At 44.9% G+C, this 12,383-nt stretch overlaps 1 pseudogene; it reads right to left on the reverse strand.

Moving 5' to 3' along the window:
• Positions 1 to 11,881: 11,881 nt before the first annotated feature.
• Positions 11,882 to 12,000, reverse strand: LOC136654573 (5S ribosomal RNA; annotated as a pseudogene).
• Positions 12,001 to 12,383: the final 383 nt, after the last annotated feature.

Here is a 12,383-nt window from a genome sequence, read left to right on the forward strand (position 1 = left end):
ACCACAAGAGACCACTGCGGAGGGGAAAACAGACAAAGGAGAAATTAAATCAATTTGTGAGAACCATATTAGAGCTGCTGTGAAGACTAGGAGTAACTCAGCGCCTGGCTGAATGGTTTCGTATTAATTCACATATACCTTTGCCTAAATTTTGTCTGAGATTCCTGAAAAGACATTTAACAAGAAGCCATTGGAGTTTCTATATTCTGATGTCCTAAGGCAGCCTTTCTCAATGTTGGTCTCTCAATGTTGGTCATCGCCAATTACTTGCAGATTGGGAGGCCAGACTCAGCATGCCAAATACTGGTAAGAGGTTCAGGACAGACAGGAGGATTTTTTTGAGCATCCAAAAAGTGCACACTGGAGCTCAGCCCACCAAGCCAAGACTCCTACTGCTGCATTGCTGATCTCACTGCCAGATTCGGGGGGGGGGGGGGTGACCCGTGCATACCACCGGACACATATTTCTTTACCCAGCGTGAAATTAGTTTGTGGAACCCTTTGCCATAGGAAGTAGTGATGGCATCTTGCCTGGATGCCTTTAAGAGGGGATTGGACAAATTTCTGGAGGAAAAGTTCATTACGGGTTACAAGTCATAGTAGGTATGTGCAAGCTCTTGGTTTTAGAGGCAGGCTGCCTCTGATTGCCAGATGCAGGGGAGGGCACCAGGACGCAGGTTGTGTCTGTTGTCTTGTGTGTTCCCTGAAGTATCTGGTGGGCCACTGTGAGATACAGGAAGCTGGACTAGATGGGCCTTTGGCCTGATCCAGCAGGGCTCTTCTTATGTTCTTATGTTTTACCATTGGTGGTATGAATACCACTGGTTGAGAAATGCTGTCCTAAAGGACTTGTGGTGGTGTATGAGTGGAGTGATAAAATCTAGGGCAATGATCTACAGTGCTCTCTTCCTATTACAGGATGCTGCAAGGAAAAGGATATATGTCTGCCATTAGTAGAACTGTTCTGATCCCAAAGACCCTGGACTGCCATCAGCAGATCCTAGAGGAGGGCAAGGCAAAGAGAAAAACCTAGGGGATAAGAGGTAGAACAACCAGGGCCTAGGAAATGAGGAGGCAGAAAGTATGTTGAAAGAGGGAGCAGCTGAGAGGAATGAGGGCAAGAGGACAGAGCCTGAGGGAGGAATCTGAGGGAGAGAGAATGGACAGAGGAGAGGTGCACATAACCAGAAGCTTTGGAGGAGGGGAGGGATGAAGTTCACATACCCGTCTCAAATAACTAACAACTTCTTTGGCGGCAGGCTGACATTTCGTCCCTGGCTCCGTTTTTGCAGGTCATCCCAACAGGTTCATTACTAAGTGAAAACAATAGCTTGCTAGAGTATGAAAGGGGATAAAACATTCACAGGTTTCTGGGAAGCTCTGGGGTCTCTTTACTTTCCAGTCTGGAGGCAAAGATATTATGCAGATAATGCAAATGACAGACTTGAAGTGATGGAAGGTGGCAGGCAGGATGACCAGGGTGACATAGCATTTGAGTAAAAGCAAAAGCCACACTGCAAAAGTATAGAAAAACACAGACTAGAAGAGGCTGTTTGACTTCATTTAAAGGAAAAATTGTATTCTCACAGAGCTGCTTAGGTGTAAACACCTTGGAATGCAAATAGATAAAATTGCTAGGTAACGAGCAGATAGGCCCCAACTTGGCAGTCTTAGCAAGGACAGTCTGCCTGTGTTCGTTTATAGTTTTAAATTGTTATTCTTCCATGCTTTCAAAGGAAAAGACACATATAGGAAAAATAGTCTTTGCCCTAAAGTGTAACCAAAATCCAGGAGACCTGTCAAGGAAGTCCCTAATTGGATTGATAGATGTAAGTAAGGGTCAGTACTGGATAAAATGATATTATAGCATCCCTGCTGGTTCTTAAAAACTTTGTAATTCAATATGTTTAATTGTTTAATTTCACCTTTTTTGGAAACCTGTAACTTGAAACTCACCTATGAGGTGTCTCTAAGGTTATCTCTAGCCTATTAAGTGTTAGCCCCATCTATGATGTCAAATCTTCAGCGAATGAGAAGTCTAGAATTGAGGACAAAGGGCTGTGAGAGGTATAAAGGTTAAGGACCAGCATTCAGATGGGGCTCCATGCTTTGTGACATGAGTTCCGTGGGCCAATTGTATACAATTCAAATAAAAGTCTGTGAACCTTCACCCTTGAGTACCGAGTCGTTCTCAGTTGCTTTCTTCAGCCTTGCAACAGAAGGACCTTCATGAAAAAGACCTACACTGAGTCTGATCAGTGGTCCCTGTTTGGCAAGGAGTCCCAAGTCCAGGTCTTGGTAAATAAGCAATCTTTAATTACAAATTTCCCACTCCCAGTCCTCTAAGATGTAACATAGAGAAATACATTTACCCTTCTAACAGTGGTTCCCAAGCAGCAAATTCACAGGGGACACCGGGATGTCCTTGGTGACCTCTTCTTCTGACTCTCCCAGATGCTGTCATCTTGGCCAACCCAAGATAGTGTGGCAACTTGCATGATTCTTGTGAGATCTTGCACAGATCTCATGTGATTTCAGGTGCCATAAAAGAAGGATGCTGTGACCAGGTACATTTGGGAACCATTGCTCCAAACTGTTATAGGCTCTTCTGTCTGTCTTTGGAAGGATTTCTCAATACATCTTGGGATATATGTTTTTGCATATTGCTTCATTGGGCCTAGACATGCTCTCTACCCTCAAAATTACAGGAGGCCTGAACAGCTGCTACAAGAAAGCAGAAAATGCGTGTGGAACAGCAGAAGACGTGTGCTCCCTGGGGCATTTGGTGGGCCACTGTGAGATACAGGAAGCTGGACTAGATGGGCCTATGGCCTGAGCCACTGGGGCTGTTCTTATGTTCTTAACTACAATTCCCAGGATGCCTTGCAGGTCTCTTGCTATCTGGTGTGCTCCCTGGGGCATTTGGTGGGCCATTGTGAGATACAGGAAGCTGGACTAGATGGGGCTTTGGCCTGATCCAGCAGGGCTCTTCTTATGTTCTTACATTCTTAAAGATGCAGTTCTAAAGCGCCTTCAACCTACTGTCTTTTTTTTTATTTTGGGAGAATAACCATTTTGTGGGCTTGATTACTCAGAAAATTGGATCGGTTTCGCCCCTGAACTGGAGGATTCCCCTTACACGTATATCCTAATCATTTAATGTAATATTTTCTCTTAATTACTGGAAACATCACTTTGCTGAACTGATGGCAAAATGCATAAAGGAACTGTAAATGACATTGTACTTGTGTTATGGTGGAAGAGGGGATGATTAATTATGGGCAAGATAAATTAATTTGCGTATCAAATAAATCCAAGAGGTGCTACTAGGCGATAGGTGTGGGTGGTGATTCCCTTTTTAGTCTGTGAATTAGATTAAAGTCATCTGTTCTAGACGGTAATGAACTGAGATGGCCCTCTTGCTGAAGGAAGTATTTAATATTACATTCCATTGACACAGAGTTGCAGTGCCACTGTAAGGGACTGTCAAAGGATTTCACCTACACTTCACATGCCTATGAAGCTGTGAGTCAGATCATTAACCCATCTAGCTCTGGATTGTCTCCACTGCCTGGAAGAAGTTCTCTAGAGTTTTAGACAGGTGTTTCCCAGCCCTGCCTAGAATAGCTGCCAGGGATCTGCCAGGGCAGGGAAGGTCTTATGCAAAGCATGTGCTTAGAAAGCCACTTGACGCCATCTCAGTCTGCCACCTCTGTGCTAAAAAAAATTGAAAACCCTAAGCATGCTTCTTGCACTCTGCCATCAAACCCAGAAGTGCAGGACTTCCTGTTTCATCTACAGGTACAGCATGTGAGGGACTTCCGGATACATGGGCACGCACTGTCTCTGTAAATAAATCTGGAAGTCCTGCACTTCTGGATTGGATGGTAGCATGCAAGGAGCATGATGCAGAGGGGAATGATCTGCTTCTTGCATTGGCAGCAGGAGGGAGGGAGGTGATGGCAGCAGGGTGAAAGCACCCCAAATCCACTACCGCCTCGGATCCCTTGTAATCTGGTGCTGATATAATCCACAACAGTTGGCCTCATGTGTGGGCCGGCCATGGATATAGATCCCATTGCCTTGAGCTCCTAATTCAGATTCTTCCCAACAAGTGTAATTACATTTGAGATCAAATATGTCTTTTTTGAAGAGGCTCGTGACCCTAGTGGGTCCTGACTACAGTCTGAGAAATGCTGAATTAGAGGGTATGGCCCTGTAATTCCTTGGAACGCTGTCTGAACTCACCCCTCTAACCCCCAAATGGTTCCCTTTCTTCTGATGAATTCATTATGTGTGTAAATGTAAGGAATTATTCCTGTATAATCTCTCTTTCTCTCTCTCTCTCTTTCTCTCTCCCTCTCAATATATACATCCTAGCATTGGACCCTTTTCTGGTTGTTGACATAATGACATAATGTGTAAATTATTCATCCCTTATGCTTCATGTAGTGAATTTGAGGATTTCTTTAAATAATTAAAAACACAGACAAGAGCTTATCAACCCCAGAAACTGCTGGCAATGCTACACTACAATAGAAAGCTGACTGCATTTGGTTCATGCAGAAGGGTTTTTTTTTTTTAAAAAACCTTTTTTAAAAAAATTGGTGTCTCTTAAAAAATGGAACCCAATGGATGGGACAGGAGATGAGTTAGGGTAAAACAATTAGAAAAGGAAGGTCGAGTGTTGACTGTTGCAAATCAGTTCTGTCTGCTGGACTGAACCAAACCAAAGTCTATTCATGCAGTTCGTTCTCATGCAAGGAGACAGGAGCCATTCATGGGGATAACCCAGTGTAGATATAACACGGCCCTTTCTCCTAAGCATATGGTTGCTTGCAAAGGGTTCTTTTCTACAGAGGAAGCTCCTTCTAGTTGAGAAAGGGAAGCTTGGATGTAATTAGGTGATTATAGCTACCCTCAGATGCATGCTCTAGTGAGGAATAAGATTCACTGAACACAGCGGAATTTACTACCAAGTAAACTTGCACCTGATTGCACTGGTAGTGCCAGCCTGACTCATGGAACCCTCCTCCTCTCTCATGTGGACTTTCTTCCCTTTTCCATTTTGGAGATACAGGGGGCTCCCATTAGAAGTCTCTCCATTATAGGTTCCTATTGCCTTTGTGTTGTGCCCGTGGGCTTCCCCTGGCTTGCCACTGCGAAGAACAGGGTGCTAAATGAATGACCTTTGATGTAACCCAGCAAGGCTTTTCTGATGTTCTCTTCAGGCCTTACATCTGCACAGATGCTAACATGAGCAATCATGAGTCCAAACCTCATTTTGTAAAAGTGCTTGTACGTTACGAATTGTGGCTTGGCACAAATTATAGTTAGTGGGGGAAAAAATGGGTACAGTTGTATTGCTAACTGTGGTTAGCTCCAAAACTGAATGTGAGAGGCAAATGCTCACTTGAAGGTAGGGAGGAGGCACAGATAGGACAATCTTGATCTCATAACCAAGTTTAACAACAAACTAGAAGCATTATGTTTACACCAAGTATGTATGTGTGAGAGAGAGGGTGGGGAATTAATTTGCCTCAGCTATCCTGGGGATTCAAAGCAAAGATGAACTTCACTCTGACATTATCCATAATGCATCACTTCAGAGAAAGCATACAAGAATTGGTTGGCAACCTTCAGTCTCGAAAAACTATGGTATAAGCCTACAGCACCCGGTATTCCCAGGTGGTCTCCCATCCAAGTACTAACCAGGCCTGACCCTGCTTAGCTTCCAAGATCGGGTATGTGCAGGGTAACAGTTGCTGCTAGTTTGGGCCTCCACAAAATTTGAACTTCTGATTGATGGATGACAGAAGCTTTTTGAATGTGACATTTACTTCTGGACATTGTCCATCTTTGCTAATAGTTCTGGGTGGAACAGTTTTCGTTACTTCTCCTGAACATGTTTGAGTTCCATAACTTATCTGCAACGACTACAAGCTAGCAGTTTGCTTTAAACCTTTATTCTCCATCATGATGTCGTAACCATCATTTTATTTCTTATTCATCATGGAGTCTTGAGGTTGCTCTGGTTGTGTGGTTCAGTGCTGTGGATCAGGACATGATTCAGTTGTCTGAGGTGGCACTTCAAGATGGTTCCACTTCAGTCTCAAGGTCACGTATGACTCAGAGTCCCATCACATAGTGGGATCAGAGTGGGACATCCAAGTATGCATGTTGGAAAGGAGATATTAGTCATAAACCAAACGAGCAATGTGACATTACAGTTGAGAGTTCATTGTCCTGATGAGGATTAATCAGCTGATGAAAGTTTAGAATTACTGCAGGGTTTCACCATGCATGATGATATATTTGAACTTACTTACTAGTTTAGGAAAAGCTTCTTGGCAGGGGCAGTTTTCTGCCTTCATATATTTATGCTATTTCCTTTGGAAACCAGCATTATCCGGTGTACAGGGCAGATGGATGTGAGAGTAGAATTGCCAACTTTTAACCCACTCTTGCACCTTTAACAGAAGTTTAATCTGCACATTGTGGTTATCCCACAGGACAGTGTGTTGGTCAGATGTCAACCATGCCTTGTGGATTTGGGCTGATCTCTCAGTTCAATCACAAGTTCAGGTTGGCTTTGTACATTATGAAGCAGCACTGGAAAAGGAAATGCAAGAAAGTTTCCTTGCTCTCTCTTTTTCACTCCTATAATAATTTACTCATTTCGCTATGAGGGAGATGTATATGTTTCGACACTATTCTTCAACCTGAGAGTGCAAGCAAAGGAAGAATATAGCTCACTTGCAGTTGCTTTTTGGAAGCTTCTTGGAACAAGTGAAATCTTAGCGAGTGCCCTTGGGCAAGCCCTTATGTTTTGGCCTCAGTTTCCAATCTGTAAAATGGGTATGGTACTTTCTTGCTTTATAGCAGTGGTTCCCAAACTTACTTGGGTCACTATGCCCCCATGCCCTCTTCTTCCCAGCTGAGCCAGGCACTACCGTTTTGGCTCTCATGAGATTTTGTGAGATCCAAGATGTCTGCACCTCAATCTCATGATATTCTATGAGATCCAAGTTGGTGGTGCCCAAATTGTGAGATTGTGCAGCTGAGAGAACGAATATTCCTGATGGAATATAGGAATGAATGGGATGAAGAAAGTGTATTCACCTTCAGCTTTTAGAAACAGGGTGTGTTAAAAAAGTCAGTAAATAAACAATCAACCAGAGGCATTGGCAAGAAGATAAACTAAGAGATAGCTAACTGTTGCCAATGACATTCCTGGCAGTTTCAGGAGCTCAATTGCTCCTCACCTAGTGATTTCCAATCATTTCTAACATACCTCTTGAGCATTTGTGACGCTGTTGAAATAGAGTGGCGTCTCGGCATCCATTCATGCAACGATCATGTTTCAGCTGTTGCGCTATTTTAAGACATTCCCAAAAGGTTAATGTAGCTATTCAAACCTGCTGCACCCTTCAGACTTCAGTAACCTTTGACCTAGATCAGAAAATCCTGTGTTGATGCCTGTAACTTGGCACCTGAAGCTCTGTTCAAAGTGATTTAAATGCACGGTGAAGAAATTTGGTGAAAAATTTGGAATCACAATGTATTGTGACCCCTTCAATCATTGTGAATCTGAACGGTTTTTCACTGGGATACTCCTTAGCACAATCATGCTGTTGCTGCCCTGACTGTCTCACTAGCTCATTGCAAGCACCTTGGGGCCAACTGCATGTTTGCACCACTACAATGTGGCCTTGGCAACATAGAAAGCTGCCTTCTGACCACTGAAACATCCATCTTACTCAATGTTTGCAGCAATAACAGTTGATTTTCAAAAGAAAAAAAAAGTCCTCATAGTTTAATTTTGGCCTTGATCTTGCCATTATATAGGAATCATGATGAACAGCTGTCAATTTTGTTCCTGCCTAGCTAATTCGTACGTCACAAGCATCTCCTGCACGGGACTTAATGAAATGTGGGTTGCACTTCACAGTGAGGGAGAGTCATAAAGGACAAATGAGTGACCAAGGACCTATTCACATATCACACTCCTCAAAATCTCTTTCAACCACCTCCACACATCCTACACTGTAGTTCTTCATTAGCCAGACTATCCACCACTTTGAGATGTTGAGTCCCTGCTTCCTGCTTCACCCCAATCGGAGAGTTTTATAGCAAAACCGCATGAGGTATAAACATATTTTGCACTTCCTAAAGAAAGGGGGGTGACGTGCACGAGGGGAGGGACTGACACCACTACTTGCCCACATTTTTAAAAATCTTGGTATTTTTGAATAATACCATCATGTTATATATCGATCGATGTGTAATTTCGTGCAGAATGCAGTGAAACAAATGGCATTGAAATATCTCTATCCTATCAAAAGTTATAGCCAAAAAACCAGTGGGGGCAGGGTGATGGTACAGCACCACGCCCACAGCCCAGGGTCTGTTGCCCTGCCCACTGCATGGGAGGAGGCTCATCACAGCAGTGACATACTGGCATCCTGCACTGAGTGACGCAAGCTCTAGTGAAATGCCACTGCTTATGGATAAGAAAACTCGCATGAACTTTGAAACCTAACATGCCATCATTCCATGAGACCTGCTCATTTCTTGCAGGTTTTTGCTTACATGAATTTTTGCACATTTGGTATGGATGAGCCTAATAGTGCAATCCTAAGCATGTCTACTCAGAAGTAAGTCCCACTGGATTCAGTGGGGCCTACTCCCAGGAAAGTGTGTAGAGGGTTGCAGCCTAAGGCCACTTCCTATGTCCAAAGCCTGTGACATTAACAGCCCAATCCTAACCTGCCTGCACCAGGCAGGTTGGCGAGCCTGCGCTGCATCCAAGGCAGAATAGGGGCAGAAAGTGGCTCAGCCCGGGGCAAGGGGAATCACTCCCCCTTACTCTGGGTAAAGCATCAGCAGCCCCAATGGGTTAAGAGGTAGCGCAAATTTGAACAGCCCAGGACTGCATCAGGCCTCCCAGGAATGGAGTTAGGACCTGGCATAACTGCCGGATCCTGTCCCCACCTTCCACTCCCTGCCCACCCACCCCTGGGAATGTCTGCCACCCACTTTCTCCAGCCCCGAAATGCCTCCCTCCCACCCGCGCCCTCCCCCAGACTCCTGCACCAGCCAAGCTCGGCCAGCGCATTTTATCTGACCCGGTGCTTGTGTCGGTGCAGGGAGGACAGCGCACATCCGTGCACTGGCCTATCTTCCTCTGGAGTGGTGCAAAAGTGGTTGATGGTACTTCTGTGACACTCCTGGGCCAGTGCAAGACTTGCATGGGTCCAAGAGCGCATTAGGATTGCTCCTGACATTGTCCTGCCACACTTAACTCCATTGACTGCCGTTTGCAGGGGCGGTGGGAAAAATGGCAACATCAGAACATCACACCTTTTCTTTGTTTGCCTGTTATATTTGTATCTTTGGTGTGTCATTTAATTTTAAAAAAATAATCTCATCGCCCGTTTGCTTGGAGCACAAACCCAAACCAGGAGCCCTAGAACACAATCCATCTTTATGACCCTATTATGCATGATGGAGGAATCTATCTAAACAAACATTAAAAAAAAAACAACGCTGCTGCAAGGATTGTGTCACTTTTCCTACCCTACCAATTACTGTGCATGTAGGCATTAGCTCCTAATCTCACTTCTGTAGCAAACACGTTCCTTTCTCCCCCGCCCCATCCCTGACTTCTGGATGTGCGCCAAATGCATTAGAGTGAAAATTGGAGCTCCTCTTTTCTCTTCTCTGCCAATGTTCTCACAACGGGGAATAATAGTTTATAAATTACCCCGGGGAAAAATGCCAGTCTCGAGAAAGCTCAAAAGACCTATAGGATCAAAATCACACCTTTTCTGCTCGTTCTTTTATGCCCGCATTTGCATTCAAATGTAAACAACTCTTACAGCTTTTTTTTCTCCAGCTGTATTAAACATTTAAAAGAGGTTGTTTTACATGATGCTTTCTTCTGAAATCGCTGCGGCTAATGCCTCCATATATTACTGACTCGTTTATATTGTACCTCCTCAAAAAGGGGGGGAGAGAGAGAGAAGGGAGAGAAGTGTGGGAATAAGCCATGCTGTCTTAATTATTCACTTTCCCTAACAGAGCACCATTAGAGAACCAAATAAAAGCTTGCCTCATGCAGTTTGTTGTAGTTGTCGGGAATTTATTCTACTTCCCTTAAGAAGCTTTCAAAGATGATGAACCACCATTTCTGAAGGAGAAGAGCCAAGGACTCCATCGAAGTCAAATAATCATGAGTAACAGTGCTTGCCGTTTTCCCAGGACTGAAAGGGACGGCGTGTCACCCGGGAGCAACCTGCAAACTCCACGGCAAAGATCATAAAGGCCGAACCAAAACCCACACACAAAACAAGTGTACGTGTTAATGGCAATTCTTTTCATTCGGCTTCTCCCGAAGCAAAGCCAGAGGAATAATGGGGTCAGGATGGAAATCAAAGGTTTTGGCGAGCAGTGAATGAATGCACCACTCCTACTACGCGAAGCAAGATGGCGGCACTGAAAATAGATGTGCACAATCATTGACTTGGCATTGAGACAAAGCACACAGAGGGTGCAATCCTAACACCTTATGTCAGTGCTTTCCAGCACTGACATAAGGGCAATGCAGCGCTGAGGTAAGGGAACAAACATTCCCTTACTTTGAGGAGGCCTCCGTGAATGACACCCAACTGCAAGATGCAGCACATGTCCCATTGGCACCGCTATGCCAGTGCTGGAAAGTCTGACATAAGGGGTTAGGATTGCACCCTTAGTTTTTCAGCCTGTATATATTATGCAAGTTAACTATGTTTGGGGTGAACCTACAAGCATTTTGCATGGACAAGGGCAAAGAGAGATGTGCAGCCTGAAGTCCTCCACCCGATCCATTGGAAATGTTGCTCCCACTCTGTCTGACATGCTCATGTACATTTTCTTTCCATTCTCTGCACACACATAAATCTCCATGGACATTTCAGTGGAGGGGGCAAATGCATTTCACTCTCTGCCTTCTGTCTTAAGAGCTAACCTCTCACTACCTCTGGGCATGCAAAATGCAGAGCAGCTCCTATGGTAGGGTGATGCAGCAAACCAATCCTGGGCCCCAAGCATTGAGTCTCAAGGCAACTCCTCCAGTGCTACTACCTTTGATCATGACAGTGGGGCTGGAGATGTAGCTGGAGGTGATGTTGCTGCAATCATGAGCTTTCCAGAGCAGGCAGGAACAGTATTGCACCTACATTTGAAGATGTGGAGTGGTAGGGAAGGAAGGGGGCATGGTGGCAGGGAGGAAAGAATTGGGGCATGCTTGCTTTCAAAAGAAAAAAAGGAGGTGGAAAATGTAGGCACTGCTTCAGGCACTGGTCAAGCTTCGGCCAAAATGTGAAGGACATGGGAGAGGCTGATTTGTTCCAGGCCCCTCATCTCCTTAGGGATAGCTCTAGGTGCATGGAAATGATGGCAAAAGTGTCATGGTGACCCCACAGCCTCTTCTTCCGGCCAGGCACTTCCATACTGAATCTTGCAAGGTCTTGTGATATCCAAGATGGCTCAAATCCCACAAGATCTCATGAGATCCAAGATGGTGATGCCTCAGACAACAGGTGGGAGGGGCCACAAGGGACATCCCATAGTGCCCCTGTGAGTGTGCTGTGATGCCCTAAGGCAGGGGTGTCAAACATAAGATCTGTGGGCTGGACGTGGCCCCTGAAAGCTCTTTATTTGACCCTCTGGCTCTCCCAGCACCAACATCAGCTGCTCTCAGCTGCTCAGCTGTGCTGAAGTATCACTGCTGAAAGGGCAACCTGTGTGATAATTGGGGTCTCCATATATATTGGGGTCTCATATAACTTGAAAATGGTTGGTTGGTTGGCAACCTTCAGTCTCGAAAGACTATGGCATAAGCCTACAGCACCCAGTATTCCCAGGCGGTCTCCCATCCAAGTACTAACCAGACCTGACCTTGCTTAGCTTCCGAGATCAGACGAGATCGGGCACATGCAGGGTAACAAACTTGAAAATATGATCAAGTTTTCTGTATTTTCCCTTCTGTTATTTGCAGCTAATGAGTTCCTAAGTGAGAAGAAAAGTGTCTGGGTCATCACCTGCTTAATGACATCACTTCCAACAGGCCTTATGAATGCTGTTCGGCCCACTGTATGAAAAGTGTTTGACACCACCTGCCCTACGGTGTCATGATGCACGCTTTGGGAAGCCCTGCTGCAAATGGGTTCAGTTCTCCTCGAGAGCATCTCTCCTTGCCATAGCAATGTGGGAATGGGTTTGAGGAGCCTGCAAATGACATTAGCTGGTGGGATGAACCCTGCCTCTGGAGGAAGATTTATTTCTGCTTCTGGAAGCACTGTGTGGCAGCCCAGAGCAGAAAGGAAAAGAAGCCCATGATT

Source organism: Tiliqua scincoides, chromosome 5 (assembly GCF_035046505.1).
Source record: "Tiliqua scincoides isolate rTilSci1 chromosome 5, rTilSci1.hap2, whole genome shotgun sequence".
In the NCBI taxonomy this organism is placed as follows: Eukaryota; Metazoa; Chordata; class Lepidosauria; order Squamata; family Scincidae; genus Tiliqua; species Tiliqua scincoides.